This window comes from Anoplopoma fimbria, chromosome 7 (assembly GCF_027596085.1).
Source record: "Anoplopoma fimbria isolate UVic2021 breed Golden Eagle Sablefish chromosome 7, Afim_UVic_2022, whole genome shotgun sequence".
Lineage (NCBI taxonomy): Eukaryota > Metazoa > Chordata > Actinopteri > Perciformes > Anoplopomatidae > Anoplopoma > Anoplopoma fimbria.
Window position 1 is genome coordinate 1251830 of NC_072455.1, and position 14791 is coordinate 1266620.

Below are 14791 nucleotides of genomic sequence, written 5' to 3' on the forward strand. Positions count from 1 at the left end.
CCAGCGCTCCACAATGACAACGAGACATTTTTCCAATCGTCCCATTTTATCACATGTTGTGTCATATTTTGTAATTGTCATATCTTTTTAGCAGCCTTTATGTTCTCTGTGTTCTGATTCGTCCGGGGGAAGTGGGCGGGAATCAGGAGCGAGTCGACCAATCAAAAGCAGAGGACTTTCCACACAGTCATGGACATGATGGGGGTGTTGTGGTTGTGGTTTTTGTTGGACTCCTTGTGTGTGTTGCTCTGGACTGATTGAACAACAGATTGTAGCCCTTTAGGAATGCTTAAGATGATGATAGTTACCTTTTAGTGTGTTTGAATCTAAAACAATGTACCATAATGTTATGACACCATTACTGCATTCATATGAAGAATAAATGTTATATTTCTCTCAACCACAGTTACAGATGTCTGTGTTGTTGGAACCAATTTAAATACAGCTTTTGATGACTGCTTTTCTTAGGCTTTTATTTACATATTGTTAGTGTTCAAGAATACTATCTATAGCACGGATGACAAACTGATGATATTCAAATATTGGTGCTGCTGTCTCTGGCGTCTCACCTCCCAGTCACAACAATGTAAAAAAATGTATTTGCATGTCCTCTCACCTGTTTTTGACGCACATTAAACACGTATTAATATATATTTGGATCAGATTCCAGTGAGCAGCAGACAGAGAGTTTGGAGACGCATGAGAAGGACGATCAGAGAGAAACTAAGCAGAGGTGGGTGATCTTTAGACACTGATATGTTAAACATTTAGTTATTTAGATATTTAGTTATTAATGTGTATTCACCGTAAAGTAAACTGATGATATTTTATAAATTGAATCTTCGTGGTAAACAGAATTACCAGGGTGATTTTTTATTGATATTGTTTGTGATTTGTTTGCTGCAAAGGTATTAAACTTTTTTTATTCAAGGTTCTCACACATTTAAATGGATATTGATTATTTTACAGGTTTTTATATTGTATTTGTTAAATTGGCATTACTTGGGAATCCCTTAATTCAAGTGAATTACATTTTTGTGGAATTCCTTTAAGAACTTATTCTTGAAGAACTATTTCTCATCACTTTTTAAGATCTACCCTTAAATAACGTTTGTTAATTCATTAACTAAACACATCAGCTGCTATTGAAGAGTAAACTGTCGATTTAAACAGACTAAATATAGATGTAAGAGTCAGGATTGACCTGAAACACATTAATGTTTTGTGGGTTCGGATCAGAAGGTTCCCCCAGTCCTTGTTTGGACCCCACTGGGGCCGCAGACGTTGATGCTCTTTCAGATAAGTCACCTGTGGTGGCCGTGCACTGATTGGTCTCTCTGGTTAACTTGGATTTTGAAACGTGTCTTGCTTGGAGTGATAAAAGATAAAGTCCTCATCTACCTTTTCCTTGCAGCAATGTCCAACTTAATGCTACGCCAAACGTAGACGTCTGAGTGCTTAACCTTCCAAGAGGCCACGCCTTCTTGTTGCTTGTTGAACCTCGTTCTCCCCAATCAGTGTGTGTTCACCACAGCTGATCTCTGGAAAAACACAAAAAATGTAACTTTGAAGTTGCAGCTTTGACAAAAGACCTTAGATCGAGTTTGGGAGTTCTCCATGATATTTGAAATTTCCTCTTTTGATGATAACTTAGAGATTGTTTTCTCTGTCTCAATATTATTTTAACATTCTCTCTTCCTCTCCCTTCTCCTCTTCAGGCCTCCATGTATATAAACATATCCGTCAACTGCTTTTCTTCTGATTACCTCCCCTCCAGCTCCACCTCCGATCCCATCATGGGCAATTGTTTTAGGTCCAAACTGAGCATCTACATCTTCTCCTTCATCTCCTTCACCTACATCCTCCCCCTCCCTCTCTTCATCCACGTCCTCTACCTGGGTTATCAGCAATGGAGGAAACAGGGCTCGGTTGGCATGACCGCAACAAGTCACTCTGACATCTTCACCTATCACTCCATCGCCATGCAGCTGAATGAATTATTGGGGCTCGTCTGCATGTTTTGCGGCGGCTACATCGTGCACCAACATATGTGGCTCGCCGGGTTTATCGTCTCGTTTGTCGCCTCCCTCGGACAAGCTCTGTTCCACCTGCTCACCTGTGTGGAGCGCTACCTGGCTGTGGTTCACCCCTTCACCTACCTGCGGCTGACAACGGTGGGTGGGCTCAGGGTCAGGAACATCAGCGTCGGATGTGTTTGGCTGCTGTCCTTTGGATTGATAGCACTATCGTATGTACTCAGCTCCAGGTCGGAAATGTTAATCATGTTGTTCTGCGTGAGGGGTTTCTTCATAATTGTCGTCACGTTTTGCAGCATTTCTGTTCTCTGCGCTCTCAAGCGTCCGGGTCCGGGGGAAGCGGGCGGGAACAGGGAGCGGGTCGACCAATCAAAGCAGAGGGCCTTCCACACCATCCTGGCCATAACGGGAGTGTTGTTGTTTAAGTTTGTGGGGAATCTAATTTGCTTAGCCATAATCATTTCACCATCGTTGAGCTCCTGTAACTGGTGTGTGTTGGTGATGTCTGCGTTCTGGTTCGATGTGCCCAGCTGTCTGGTTTTACCTCTGCTGTTTCTACGGGGACGAAAACTAGGATGCTGTTAACAAGACCCTGAATCAGGATGAGGGTTGGATTACATGTTTAATGTTAAATCTGGTATTCAGATGATTATAATTAAACCAAATCAAACCAAAATTTGTTTTATTTTGTGGTTAAATGACTGTCAGTTGTCAAACTATATTCCTATGTATTTGTATATATTCCCATTTAGGTAGCATTTGAAGGTTTTTAGTCATCAATCATCCTTTGTGATAATATTAATCATATTTTCTTCCTTTGTTAGTAAGAAATGTCAAAGTGGTGATAGACTTTCAGCATGTGTTACAAGTGAAGAAGATGTACTGCAGCTTCATTTGCTGGTAGTCTGGTAAAATGGCCACTTGGGGAAGCTGTAGGATTGTGATTTCTGCCACAACCTAAGGACGATGTCAGTGGACGTGAAACTGATTCTGGAAACATTAAGCAGTGTGAACAGAGTTTCTGATTGAAGCAATCAAACATGAATAATAATAAAAATAAACAATTATGCATCTATTGCTCCTTTGCTTTCAGTTTCCTGCTTCTCGAGTTTCCAGACAATACTGTCCCCCAACAGCTCTTTGAAATGTTTATGGAACTGCAACAAAACACACAAACACAAGCTGTTTATGAACAAACACTGGACAAAGCAACTGTATTCATAAAACAACAAACAGACAGTTCTTATAACACATACTCCAGTCTATTTTAGAAGAGAAGTGAAGAGTATTTGTAGAATAAAACAACCTTCAGCGTACTAAGTTTACCTCTCAAACACAGGTTTTTGTTTTTGCCCATGTGGTGATGGACATACCTGATCAAATACATTTCCCCTTGTGGTGGTTTCATCACAGAGGAGGGATTCAGCTGATGAGCACAACATAGACAGACTGATTTACATATTCTCTGCATCTGGGGAACAAAGTGAGACTGTTACATGTGTGAAGAGGAAGCTAAAACAAAGAGGCTCTCTCTCAGTCATACTGTTAAAATATGCATTCATTTGAGTATCAGTCTTTCTTTAGTTACAAGTAGGTGCCGTTTTAAAAAGGAAGCTCTGAAACCTGAGGTCTGAGAGTTTACTGCAACCTTTTTAATAAATAACCATCAAATTCTTGTGACGTGTGAATGCAATTCTTTTGAATAGGTCCCTCTGAAAACCTCGAAGTTTCCTTAAACGCACCAAAGGGGTTTTTTCAAGGCCATTTTAAGTCTTATATTCTCAGCATACAGAAATCCCACTGTTGTATGAGAGTAAGTATATAAAACTTATGGTATGCTTGGAAAAAACATAGCAACAAAGTAACACAGTTAGCTGCTAATAGGCAAAAGTGTGCAAAACAACCAGTACGGTCTTTAAGGTCTGAGAGTCTCACTCTATAATGTGACACAACTGCTGGTCAAAGTTGTGATAGACTTTCAGCATGTGTTACAAGTGAAGAAGATGTACTGCAGCTTCATTTGCTGGTAGTCTGGTAAAATGGCCACTTGGGGAAGCTGTAGGATTGTGATTTCTGCCACAACCTAAGGACGATGTCAGTGGACGTGAAACTGATTCTGGAAACATTAAGCAGTGTGAACAGAGTTTCTGATTGAAGCAGCTGATAAAATCTGCAGTAATCTGATACATTAAGTACAATTTCGAATTATTCTACTAAATTTCAGTTTGTAACAAAGTTTGCCTCGTGTAAAGTCCTGAGGTTAAATGCTTTGGAAATAGAGAAGTTTATATTCTAACATGTTTCATCACCATATTTAGTGCATTACCACATCACCAGACACAAACCGTAGCATCGCTCTCAAACGCTATATATTAAACTATTTGTTGCTGCTCTGATCAACATTTATTAAAATCCACACTACCGTAACATCACGTCCTATTTCGGGCCAAGCACCGGGACAATTCTGTAAAATGGAAACGTAGTGTGACTGTCCCTTTAAAGATTTATTTTACCTGCAGCAAAGACAAGATAAAGCTGCTCTGTTGTTATTGCAACACTACGAATACAACTTAGTTTTTAAAAACACTCTGTTTCAACTGAGGAGTGAAAGAATAGTGGGAACAATAACATAACCCTCACATAATGCAAAAATGAATGACAGAAAACAGATTTTGAGGAGAACTAAAAGTTTTAATACAATGCAAAAAGGATGAAATCAAATGGCTGCTCAACTCTGCAGAACTATCACCTCCACAAACAAGTTTAAAGCAGATGGTTATTATTATAGAATGGCAACAATAATAAATAAAAAAAGATATTGCCACCCAGTGTAGGTCACAGAAATACACCCAAGAGTACCAACCCTGCCTCCTGCAAAGTTAATTTCTTATAGAGCCATCTTCAGCAGCCCGATGAAATGCAGAATGTAGCCCGAGGAAATGAAAACCATCAGCCCGCTCCACCTCTGTCTCCTTGGTGGTTAGAGGATGCAAAGGGTGGATCTTTTCCTGAAGTCCAGAATGAATTCCCCATGTTGAGAACAAGGTCGGTGTCCTCTCCATAGGCAATGATTTTGTCGACTTGTTCCCTGTAGGCTGATCAGTCCCCACGCTTGATCAGGCCAAAAGAGGGTTGTGTCATCTGCATACTTGATAATGACGGTGATATTTTCAGTGGAAACACAGTCATGGGTGTACAGTGCGTAAAGTTTAGGGCTGAGGCAACATCCCTGAGGAGTTCCTGTGCTAACTGTGAGTTCGGCGGATATTTGTAGTCCAAAATCTAGTTGCAGGTGGATGTTTTCCACCTGGGAGTTTGCTGAGGACATAGGTTCTGCTAATATCCAAATTTTTCAAGTGTGGAGCAGAGTTTCTTGGCCAGAGTATCATCCACCGATCTGTCTGTGATGTAGGCAAACTGAAAGGGGTCCATAGTCTGGAACAACAGAGTTTATGGATTGAAGAACCAGCTTTTCAAGGCCCTTCATAGCAACTGAGGTAAGTGCCACTGGCCTGAAGTCGTTCAATCTGTGTGTGTGCGGTTTCTTTGGGACTGGTATTATAAGAGAGGACCTCATGGACCTTGGGACTATTTCCTGTGCTTGGGACTATGCCTGCCCACTGTTCAGCACAGGTCCTCAGGACGTTCGGTGGCACTCCATCAGGTCCAGCAGCCTTGTGTGGTTTCACCTGCTTCAGAGCCCTCAGGACATGAGTGTGTGAGTGTCACCTGTAGTACAGTCTCAACAGGATTATGGTGGGATTTTGAGGGGGAAACCCCATTCAGTTTTTCAAATCTGGCATAAAAGCTCTTGAGTTTGTCTGGAAGGCGGGTGTCTCGGGCCTCTGTGCCAGTCGTTCCTCTCTGGTAGTTTGTGGTAAATTGGATTCCCTGCCACAAATATTTGGGAGCATGCCCTTTCTGCCACTTTAATGGATTTTTGTAGCTCATATTGGGCCCGTCTGTACTCCACCATGTCCCCAGACTTGAAAGCTGCACAGCGTATCCTGATCTTCATACGAACATCTGCATTAAAACAGGGCTTTTGGTTGGGAACACAGATGGAGGTGATCCAGTCAACATAGCAACTAACAATCTCTGTGTGCTCATGGATGTTTTTAGTGGCCTTTTTTTAAAGATGTTCATGTCTGTTGCAACAAGGCAACCCTGCAGGTCTGCAAGCACACAGTCATTCCACATCTTCACAGTCACACAGTGACTGGGTTAGCCCGTTGATATAGGTGGGCTGTAACAGGATGGCCTGGTGGTCAGACTTGCCAAAAGGGGGTTTGGGGACAGCAGCATATGCCTCCTTTATGTTACTGTAGCAGTGGTCTAAAGTGTTTTTACCTCTTGTGGGGAAATTCACAAACTGGTTGAGTTTAGGCATTTTTTTATTGAGACTGCAACGATTGAAATCCCCCATAACAACGACAGCTGCCACCGGATACGCCTTCTCATGTCCGCTGATCATATCGTGTAATTCCCTGAGTGCGATTTCCTCATTGGCTTTGGGTTGGATATACACAACACTCAAAATGATGCTCTGCACTTCTTTTGGCAGATGAAATGGCCTGCACCTTATTGTAATATATTCCACATCCTCGGAGCAGGACTGGGATATTACCTTCGTGTCGGTACACCAGGACTGTTTGATGAAGATCACGGTTCCTCCGCCGCGGGTTTTGCCGCAGTCCGAGGCTTTGCGGTCGGCTCTAAAGGCTTTGTATCCCCTCAGTGTTATGGCCCCGTCAGGAGTCGTCTCTCTGAGCCATGTTTCACAGAAACACAACACAGAGCAGTCCTGAACATACCCTTCTGTAGCTATTCGAGACAGGAGCTCCTCCATCTTGTTTACTAAAGACTGTACGTTAGCAAAAAGTATGACCGGGAGGGTTAGCCTTCCTCTGCGAACCAGGAGCCAGAGTCTCTGCTGGATGCTTCTCCGCCTAACGAGTTTAAGTAGCGGCCTCTGGTTGACGGAGGAGCCCCAGGCTCCGGCCCGTCTCGGTGTAACTCCACCATGACGAAGTATCTCTGGTACACTACCGAGCTCGATAGGATTGAAGAATCCCTTTTTGCTAAGCTCCCCTACCTGCAATAAGGTCGCCCTGTCATACTTCATTCTGTCCCTAACATGCCGCACAGATGGAAAAATCAAAGACAGCAAGAAGTGGATATAAAGGTAAAGCATGACTTGCAGAGCACCGCAACGCGCCATCTTGATACAATTCTTTCTAGGTTTAATGACTCTGTGAACTTCACTGAATGATTGTTGGATCTTTCTAAAGTCTTCCCTCCTCAGCCCCAGTGCTTTCTGATAAGTATCACCAGGGAATCTACTCTCCATCAGTTCTTTCAGTTTTGGGCACTGCTCACGCAGTTTTTCACAAATTTCCTCAATGTTTCTGTCTTTATTTTTGAATGCTGCTGTGACACTGGTTCCTCTCTGCTGTGCTTCATCTAAGAGAGGCTTTGTGTCACGCTCACTCCTCTGGTGTGAATTATCTGATGAACCCGGAGTTTCCTTTAGGTTTTTATTTGATCCCTTGTTTTTAGGAAGACATATCTTGAACTTTTTTCCATCTAGGTTGTCAACACTTTGTGTGCATTCAGTGATCACATCTGGATTCTTATTGTCAGACAGAGTGAAGTTGGTAAGATCAATGAAGCGACCGTCTCTTTTCAGAGCCTCTTCCACAGTCATCCCCTTCTCCCCATAGACACAAAGATACTTGAACTGTTTGAGCTCATTGCTTATGAAAAGCTTCTTTGTTTTGGTGTTTTGTCCTCCTACTGTGTCAATGTAGAAGACAGAATACTTGTCTCTTGAATGCACCGTTTTGTAATGTTGGTCTTTGGCCACTTCAACCTTTTCATTTTTGAGTGATAAGATCAGATACTCATCATCACTGATACAAGAACAAGGGAAATGTGTTGCAACAGTAAATGCCCGATCCTCTTTACCCAACTGAATCACAATGTTTTCATCTGTAAACTTCAGCTTCTTATATTTTTCACTTGATTGTATCGCCTCCAGCGCTGTGCGAGGTTGAGCACAATTAATAGTGTATTCCTCAAGGTCGGTACGACTGAATTTGACGCTGAAACGATGTGGATGTCCATCCTGCAGGAAACAGTGAGAAAATAAAAGTTACATGTCCTTGTTAATGAAATACAAATGCAGACTTTTTGTGCATGCAGTACATCACAGTCTACTCACCGTGGAGTCACCATCCTCCCCCTCCCTTGCTCTCAATTGTCCACAAACAGTCTGCAGATTGAGAATGGGATTTAGATTCACTGTTACAAAGATTTTACCTAAAATGTTACCCTGTGGAGTTTTGGACCACCCAGTTATATTCGTATCTAGCGCTCATGCACAAGAAGGCACACATGCGCGTAAAGATGGTTGACGCGATACAAAGTCCTACTGATGGTTTTCAACAGTTGGTGACAGTGTAACCTAAGTAATGTCTACTTTCTGACACTCTCTTTCTTGGCGTTGTGAGCAGGATACCCCAATTATTGAACACAGATGGTGTGTTGACAGATAATTCAACCCAATTACGCTTATTGGCTTTGCTTCTACCCTGGAGTCTCTTTGCTTTCTCGCCTCGCAGGTATCCATGAATCGTGGCTGTACCTTGACCGTGGTCGTGCCTCCTGCCGTGACCCAGCTGACACCCACTGCTACCACCATTAGCTTTGTTAGTCACATAACTATTACTATTCCCTGTATCATTACGCTTATTGGCTTTGCTTCTACACTGGAGTCTTTGTGCTTTCTCGCCTCGCAGGTTTCCATCCATCATCTACCTGACGCACCTGGAGAAGCTGGGAAGCACTGTGAGAGTCATATTCTTTGACTTCTCCAGTGCTTTCAACACCATCCAGCCCTCCCTACTGAGAGAGAAGCTGCTGGAGATGAACCTGCACCCCGACACCACTTCCTGGATCACAGACTACCTCACAGGCCAGCCACAGTACGTCAGGGTGGATGGCTGTGTCTCTGAGTCTGTGATCAGCAACACCGGCGCACCCCAAGGAACTGTACTGGCACCGTTCCTCTTCACTCTCTACACCTCGGACTTCCGCTTCAACTCTGGTTCCTGCCACCTCCAAAAGTTTTCCGATGACTCCTCCATTGTTGGATGTATCACCAGGGACAACGAGGAGGAGTACAGAGGACTGATTGAGAGCTTCATCACATGGTGCAGCAACAACCACCTGAAGCTCAACATCAGCAAGACCAAGGAGCTTGTGGTGGACTACCAGAGGAACAGAAGCCCCCCTGTCCCTGTTTTCATTCAGGGAGGGGAAGTGGAGAGGGTTGAGTCCTACAAGTACCTTGGGGTGCAGATCAACAATAAACTGGACTGGACACACAACACTGACGCCCTCTACAGGAAAGGACAGAGCAGGCTGTTCTTCCTGAGGAGGCTGAGGTCCTTCAATGTGTGCAATAAACTGCTCAAGGCATTCTACCAGTCTGTGGTAACCAGCGCCCTCTTCTTCTACCAGTCTGTGGTAGCCAGAGCCCTCTTCTTCTTCTACCAGTCTGTGGTAGCCAGCGCCCTCTTCTTCGCTGTAGCGTGCTGGGGTGGTGGCATCAGGACTGGAGATGCCAACAAACTTAATAAGCTGGTGAGGAGAGCCAGCTCTGTGGTGGTCTGGAGCTGGACAGTCTGGAGTCAGTGGGTGAGAGGAGGATGAAGGCCAAACTCGGAGCCATCCTGGACAATCCCTCTCACCCTCTCCATGAGGAACTGTGGCAGCTGGGCAGCTCTTTCAGCCATCGGCTGATTCTGCCAAAGAGCAGGACGGAGCTTCAGACGCTCATTTGTGCCCACTGCCATCAGACTGTACAACAACAGCGGAGACCACAGTCTGTCATTATGCTGACCAGCCCCCCCCCCCCCCCCCATGTGGATATACTGTACATTTTTATTTTTATTCTTATTTCTTATTTTTGTTCTATCTTTATTTTGTTGTATAATATGTGTATTTATTGTCTGTGTAGTTGAGCTGCTGCAACACTCGAATTTCCCCCATGGGGATCAATAAAGGAATATAATAATAATAATAGTACCTGGACCATGGTCGTGACTCCTGCTGTGACCCGGCTGAAACCCGCTGCTACTTCTATTATTATTATTAGTCAAATTACTATTACTATTCCCTATATCCTTATTATAATTCTACTATAGTCATTGCTGCTTTTATTATAAGTAGTCTTATTTTTTTCCTTCGTTACTCTGCTTACTACTCTTATTATATGAATCATTTATGTCATATACATTGAATGTGTTGTATCTCTGTTATGCTGCTCATTCTGTACACATGACATCTATTGCATTCTGTCCATCCTGGGAGAAGGATCCCTCCTCTGTCGTTCTCCCAGAGGTTTCTTCCTTTTTTCTCCCTGTTAAAGGGGTTTTTTAGGGGAGTTTTTCCTGTGCCGATGTGAGGGAAGGACGATGTGAGGGAAGGACAGAGGATGTCGCATGTGTACAGATTGTAAAGCCCTCTGAGGCAAATTTGTAATTTGTGATTTTGGGCTATACAAAATAAACTGAATTGAATTGAATGAGGTAAGCTTCCTGGAACAAATGTTACATGTTGGCTAATGAAACGTTAACGCGAGCTAACCAGTCAGCAGCGTTTTCCTTTACAGCGATTGAGCTGAAGACAGTGTTACGTCAACTATAAACTCTGCAACAGCTCAAATTATTACTCATTTTAACCACTTGTTTACTTACTTACTTGCCTAATAAGGTTGCAATGAGATCTCTTCATCGCATGTTGTCCCAACATGCTTGACGTCTTACCATGACAAGGGAATCTTGTCCTGCAGCTACTCCAACTTTAAGACGCACCAGCTAGCGCGGCCAGTTTTAGCTTCTTTGGGGCCCTATACAAAGTCTTGACCAACTTGCTTGTTTTTACACGTCATTTTTTTTATTTTATTTAAATTATCTGCATTGGTAATGTTAAAAACATGTTTTTTCATTGACTAATTGTATTCTGTTTAAAACAGGAAGTTTTGGGTGTCGAAATCAGAATAATATAAAATCATCAAAATAAAAAGAATAAAACATGCAAATTGTACATGACAAACCAATAAAAAAAACTATTTATAAAAAAAACAAAAAACTGTTTTAAATAATTCTAAATGTATGAACGACACATTACTTTTGATGTTTTATGTAGAAAAACAAGAATTTTAAATTTGTGACGGTCCAAATCAATTTCAGGTGGGTTATGGTTGTATTTTGAGCCGGTTGTGGTTTACCAAACATTGAGGCTGCATTACATACAGATTCAGTCACAAATTATAAATGGTTGTTAAGTGTTGTTCACAGAGAACTGTCGCTGAGCTTTTACTTACAATTATCTTGCAATAGGACCTGATGTTCCCCGTTTCTTGCTTTTTGGGAGGCATTTTAACCTAAAATTACAATAATACAGTTTGTTGATGTTAGTATGACATCTTTGAACAATCAACTGAAATTAGCAAACTAACATCCTACACCTGAAATGTAAATATAGTATACACACAGAAACATATAAATGTAAATATATACGTATATGTAATAAAAAAAAAAGAAAAAGAAAATAATAAGACCATACTGTAGGGAAACAATCTGGAAGTCTTACCTTAGCGTTAGTCAACTGGGTCTGAAAGACGGAACGCTGAACTGAACATAAATAGGAAAAGGCGGACTCTATGCTGACCACAGGCGGCAACCTCTGCCAAGCGAAGCCAATCCGGATGTGTCTTAATACTTGCATTCTCTCTCCTGTCCACCAGGGGGCGACTCCTCTGGTTGTATAGAAGTCTATGAGAAAATGACTCTACTTCTCTCTTGATTTATTCCCTCAGTAAACATTGTAAACATGAGTTTATGGTCTCAATCTCTAGTTTCAAGTCTTCTTCAATACAGCATGATGTTCATTTAGTAAATGATGCTCCATTTACAGTCAAACAGACCATAAAGCAGGGGATGCTGGTAACTTACGTTCACCGGTTGTAAAAAAAAAACCAAATGGCGACGGATAAAATCACCGAAACTTGAGGCTTCAGAACGTCAGTCCACAAAACAATCATTAACATTAACCTATAAGCTGCAACTACGACTAACGATGACTACGTCCACTTCTTATATACAGTCTATGGATAAACCCCAAGGTTGAACTTTGGGCGGGGCTTAGTTCCATACACACACACACACACACACACACACACACACACACACACACACACACACACACACACACACACACACACACACACACACACACACACTTTGAATATTTACAGACTTTGAATCTATTTTACATGAGACATCAATGACTCAGCTTGTTGTCCATAAGTGAAACAAAATCACCATTAAGAGAGGAAACAGGAGCAATTCATCACCTGTTGAAAGAGCAGAACCCAAACTTACTGCCTTATCAGCAGTGTGTAAACAAACACGGACGTCTCTGCTCGGTTCCAGTTCACTGACTGCTTTGACTGCACAGATCACCACCTTCACCACACACAAAGCCAGACCAGGCCAGCTGTGGTGAGATTATTATAATAATTATTATTATTATAACCTTATTTGTATAGCAGCTTTAAAAACAGAGTTTACAAAGGACAGACAAAGCAAAGAAAAACAGAGTTTACAAAGGACAGACAAAGCAAAGCAATAAAACAACAGGAAGCTCAACAGTGAGGCCCAACACAGCAAAAATGAAACCCTGATAAAACATAACAATAGATGAAACATAAAACCAATCGATACGATAAGAACAAACTAAGAAATAAAGTCAATTATTCAGTAAAATAAAAATAATGTAAATCATAAAATAAAGCAGTAAAGCACCAAAGTCACATGAAAGCCAGTCTGTAAAAATGGGTTGTAAGAAGTGATTTATTCTATATATTATGAGATATGACATCAGATCCCCCATAAACTGAAACAAAACGCAGATTGTACTTATTTTTTTAAGAGCGACTTAATAACGCAGTTTTCAGGGCATGTTAGGAAAAAGCCTGAGAGTGAAGAAGTGACTACATGAAGAAGATCAGATTCCAAGTCCTGGGCAAGAAAGAGCAAAGATGTCGAGTTGAAAGGTGTGGAACAATAAAGATCAAAGTTCTCAACGTATCCTCATCAGTTCACTTCACTACCAAACTGGTCTCTATTTGACAAATCTGTGCTATAAACTAGGACATTTTCTTATTTTTATGAATATATTAGGGTTAACCATCCCAGTGTGAATAAAGTTTTACTGACGATCACAATCCGATAATATTCGGTAAAATATGAGATCAGGAAATCTAGCTAATAAACGTGATCAGGGATCATCTAAATGTGATATTTTCTCCCTTTTTTCTTTTGTACTGATCCGATTCCGTGAGTTTTATGATATATAATTATCATATTATCTCTGTTAGTGTCTCAAGCTTAAACTTAATAACATAAAAGCACTATTTACATGTCTATGGATTGGGCCAATTTGTGTTTAGATGCTTTAGAAACAGGATGTCTTAAAAATCTACATATTTTACAAATATTTTACAGCCATATCAAATTGTTTACAGGATATTCAACCTTCGTTTCTTTAAAATTCATTTAATAGTTGACTTTACAGGGCTTGTACGAAGGTAATAGAGTCGTCCATTAGTATGAGATATGAGTTTACAGATAATTAAATACAAACATCATTTTGTGGCTCTTGCGGCACCGTCCCAGTAGTGTTGGTGACTTCAATGCCACATGTTGTGGAAAAGCTCTGGTGTGTAAACCAAACATATTAAAAGCACAGACGTCTTTGTTCAGTTCCACGACTGCTTTGACTGCCAAACACCCGATTCTCCACACGCAAACCAGGCCAGGTGAATTAAGGTGAGGGCATTTTGAGGTAAAACTATGCAAATGAGATTTTGTTAGATGGCCAAACACTCTACCACTGTTTATAACACACCATTTTAATTTGTTGACACAATGAAGCCGTTTACAGCCGTGTCATAAAAAATACATAGCTTTTAGAGATGAGCCGGTCACACTTTTTTGCTGCCGATACTAATTGATGATCATTGATGATCCATATTTTTCAGATACAGATCCCTTTGTTGTTTGTCAAAAAAAAAAATGAAACTGCTCTGAAGTCAGTAAACCATCAAAAATAATAAACATTATACTTTAACATACTGTTTAAGTGATCATTACTAAACATAAAAAAACACAATTCAAATAATAACGAAATAAAATATTGTATTTTTATGGATTAAAACAAATCTAGTCATTATTAGTTTTAATGATGTATACTAATCTTAGAGCTAGTGTTAGGAAGTTAAACATCATAATTCATCTTTAATATCTATTTTATATTAATGTGAAAACATCTCCTTCAAACTACTGGATTTATTCTAGTTCATCACCAACACTACATTTTACAGATTACATGTGAACACATCATGATAACGTTATAATTTACCTTCAACCAATACTCATTTACACTGAACAGAGCCTGAACGCATCATAATGTAACCGAATGGAACCTCTGTTCGTTAGAGGTGCTGCTACCGTTACTAGCTCTCCTCCTGTTAACCATTAGCGGTGCTGCTAACGTTACTAGCTCTCCTCCTGTTAACCATTAGCGGTGCTGCTAACGTTACTATCTCTCCTCCTGCTGGTTTAAAACACAGATTGGTTGTTTACAATGTAACATTATCAGAGATCAGAGACTAGAAAAACATA